We start from the raw sequence: 4360 nt of genomic DNA on the forward strand, positions 1-4360 counted from the left end.
GGGGACCATAAGCTTAGGTTATTGCAGAATTTCCTGTAGAAACAAAGCAAATTTTTCACTTCTCTAGAGGTTAGAAGTAGATTCTATAGTAATAAAGCCATAAATATCATATCTATGCATGATTTTCCCACATGGCAAAACCCTTGATTACCAGGTGATATAGAATAGAGGTCTCCAGGCCAGAACTTGGAGAAATGTGTTCTATTTTGTATTCTGTCAATAAGTCACCGTGACTATTTGGAGAAAGTCACTGGTGTTTCTGCACCTCAAATTTTATTTTCTGTTGGCAAGACAGAGAAAAATATTTTTGGTTTCCACCAGAAAAAAGAATTTAACTGGTGAATCCATGTGAATGTACATTGATATAAAAGATACTATTTACAGTATTATTATGAAAAATAATTATAAGCTGATACAGTTGCATAAGTAAAAATTGATAAATGGCTCACTTCAGCTAAGGAAATAATCTTTCATTGTGCTTTTCTCATTCTGATTCTATGTATTTTATATATTAGAAGAGAAATTATTGTATATCATAATATGAACTTGGCTGCCACATTCTTTGGCCAATTACTCTATAAAAGTATAGAATTGATTTTTTTTACTTAAAAATTTAAAATTATAACTAATCTGGTACAAGAATATATGTTCACTTTAAAATTTAAAGTACAAATGAGTAAAAACTTTCTTCTTGTGTTTCTGCCCGTATCTATTAACAAGTATTCACATGCATAATAACCCCTGCTAGCAATTTACCATATTTACTTCTAGATTATTTTTAATGCACTAAAATAAATATTATATTAGGGTTCTTCAGAAAAACAGAATGAATAGGATATGTGTCAATATATAAGATAAAATATTAGGTTGTTGCAAATGTAATTGTGGTTTCAGACCATGAATTTAAAATCATTATAACTAGGCTCAAGCACATCCTTATTAATAAAAATAGGAACCATTACAATCAACACATATTTTCCACTGAGAAAATTAGCTTGTTTATTCCTGTAGCATAAAAATCCATGCTTCAGGATTCAATGAACACTTGGAAAGCATTTTCTGCAATATGCTGGTTGTGGAAGCGGTTTCCCTGCAAAAAGTTGTCAAGATGCTTGAAGAAGTGGTAGTCATTTGGCAAGAAATCAGTTGAATATGACACATGGGGTAAAATTTTGTAACCCAATTTGCTTAACTTTGAAGTGTAGGTTGTGCAACGTGCAGTCAGGCATTATCTCAGAGAAGAATTGGGCCCTTTCTGTTGACCAATGATGGCTGCAGGCATTGCAGTTATTGGTGCACCTCATAGATTTGCTGAACATACTTCTCAGATGTAATGATTTTGCCGGGATTTAGAAAGGGTTCATGGATCAGACTGGCAGCAGACCAGAAGTGACCATCACTTTTTTTGGGTGCAAGTTTGGGTTTGGAAAGGGCTTTGGAGCTTCTTGTAGTCCAACTACTGAGCTGGTGGTTACCTGTTGTCATATAAAATCCACTTTTTATTGCACATCACAATCCAATCAAGAAATGATTCATTGCTGTTGCACAGAATAAAAGAAGATGATACTTCAAAATGATGACTTTTTTGAGTTTTGGTCAGTTCATGAGACACCCACTTATTGAGCTCTTTCACCTTTCCAGTTTGCTTCAAATGCCAAAGGACTGTAGAATGGATGCTGTTGAATTCTTCTGCAACTTCTCATGTAGTTGTAAGAGGATCAGCTTGGATGAATGTTCTCAATTGGTCATTGTCAACTTTCCATGGCTGGCCACTGCATTCTCACCTTCAAGTTTCTGGTCTCCTTTGCAGAACTTCTTGAACCACCACAGCACTGTATGTTCCTTAGCAGTTGCTGGGCCAAATGTGTTGTTGATGTTGCAAGTTGTCTCCACTGCTTTACAACCCATTTTGAACTCGATTAAGAAAATCACTTGAATTTGTTTTTTGTCTAACATCATTTCAATAAATATAAAATAAACAATAAGTAATACATCATTGGAAAAAATAAAGTGAGAAATGCACATTAAAATAATGTATACCATAACCAAATTTATTTAAGAATATATTCCAATACCACATGGCAAATTTTAACAATGAAAAACTGCAATTACTTTTGTATCAACCTTAATACTATGAAAATTGGCTCATGTGATTATCCAGGCTGAGAAGTCCTACAATATGCCCCATGCAAGCTAGAGAACCAGAAAATACAGTGGTATAGTTAAGTCCAAAAGTCCCAGAGTGAAGTCCAGAGGTCTGTGAGCTCTGAAATCTGAAAGTAGAAGATAGATGTTCCAGTTCAAGAAGAGAGAGAATTCAGCATTCAACTGCCTTTAGTTCAGTTGGAGATTTCAGCAGATTGGATGATGCCTGACCCATTGGTGAGAGTTGATCTGTATCAGCCTGACTCAAATGCTAATTTCTCAAGAGCCACCCTCAGAGACATGGTCAGAAATAATGTTTTCCCAGCCCTCTGGGCAACCCTTAGCCTGGTCAAATAGATTTAAAAAATTGACCATCATGAGTATGTATGTAAATTTAGGACTGTATGGTCCTTTTGTGCATAAAGATAAAAAGGTTGTAGGTACTGAATTAAAAAAAAAAAAATAGAAAACATTTTTATCAGTAGATATAAGTTCGATTTTTTTATCTGCTGTTTCATAAGCTATTAAATTTTATCTGGATATCTTCCATATGTCTCTCTAGATCCAGTCTTCATTCTTATTCACTATGCTCTGTGCCACAGGAAACTACTGAAATGACTGCCTGGGGGAATTCTCCATCTCCAATACTTCCTTTGCCCCTTGTCTTCTGATAGCTCGGCCAATGGTGTGAAATCTATTGGCAGGTGATTAAAAAAGGGGAAAGGCATTATTGAGGCATTTATTTTCCATCTTCTTTTATAGCACTTAAAAAAGAATCTCCACAAGGTGCCATCATCATATCAACCCACTTCATTGTATTTGTGGTGATAGACATACTACTGGTTCATTGCAAATAGAGTCCACATTTCTAGTCAGAGGCTACACCTTCAATTGTGTAAATAGATCTTATTATCAAAAATTTCCTGAAGTACATTGACCAATCAGCTTTTGCTTTTATTTATTATGTTTATGCATGTGAGTTATCTAAGTTTATAGACCTGTTGCTTTTTCTTCTACGTTAACACAACCAAAACAACCCACAATCTCTATATCCTGTTTCCCTTATTTATATATAAAACTTTTTTCCCTTGTTACAACAAGCTTTATTAGAAGACTCATTTAAACTCATTATAGGTGAGCAAACTTGAGTGAACTCTGGGAGATGGTGGAGGACAGGGAAGCCTTCCATTCTGTAATCCATAGGGTTGCAAAGAGATGAACACAACATAGTGACTAAATGACACCTAAACTCATTTATTGTAATTTTTTTTTTCATATTATTCCTTAAGCTCATTCCAGTTAGAACCACCGCTCCTATTATTCTACCAAAATTGCCCATACAAAGTTAGCAATGAATTCTGAACTACCAAGTAATACAGAGTCAATTCTGAGTCTTCATCTTGCTTAATTTGTCAACCGCATTTGCCTCTCATCTCTAGAACACATTTGTAACTTGTATTCCTGATTATCGGCATTATCCCAGTTTTCCTTATATGCTATGACAATTTGTGTTCAATTTTTTCAGTTTTCTCTCATGTGCTCTATTGATGTTAGAGTTACCACAGGTTCAGTCCTTGGGTTTCTTGTATTTTGTTTGTTTTCACTTACAAATATACACTTACCAAATACCGTTGTCATGTGTTTTTAAATGCAATTTCTACACTGCTCATGCTCAGTCACTTCAGTTGTGTCTGACTCTTTGTGACCCTATGGACTATAGCTCACCAGCTTCCTCTGTCCTTGGGATTCTCCAGGTGAGAACACTGGAGTAGGTTGCCAAGCCCTCCTCTAGGGGATCTTCCTGACCCAGGGGTTGAAGCCGTGTCTCTTGGGTCTTCTGCATTGGCAGGTAGGTTCTTTACCACTAGCACCACTGGGGAGGCCCAATTTCTGTACTATGGATTTTAATATTTATAGCTCCAAACTGGATTCCCCCCTGACCCTAAGACTTACAGAAAGAACTTTTTATGACATTTCTTTTCTACCAGGCAACTCAAAAGACGTATACCCCAAATGGACTCTCAGACTCTAACATGTCATCATCACCATCTGTTCTTCCAGTAGTTTCTGCCATCTCAATGTAAGGCAACCTTTTTTATTTTAGTCCTGTGAAATTTGCTGGATAACTTCCAGCTAGGATCTGTTAACCGTTTTCCTTCTGTAGGCTAAAATATGCCTGATAGAGTGTAGGTTTTCAATGTAACAGAATGAATGA

General features: G+C 35.9%; 1 pseudogene; it reads right to left on the reverse strand.

Annotated features, from left to right (window-relative positions):
- Positions 1-939: 939 nt before the first annotated feature.
- On the reverse strand, positions 940-2043 carry LOC138432433 (histone-lysine N-methyltransferase SETMAR-like; annotated as a pseudogene).
- Positions 2044-4360: the final 2317 nt, after the last annotated feature.

This window comes from Ovis canadensis, chromosome 2, assembly GCF_042477335.2.
Source record: "Ovis canadensis isolate MfBH-ARS-UI-01 breed Bighorn chromosome 2, ARS-UI_OviCan_v2, whole genome shotgun sequence".
Taxonomy (NCBI): domain Eukaryota; kingdom Metazoa; phylum Chordata; class Mammalia; order Artiodactyla; family Bovidae; genus Ovis; species Ovis canadensis.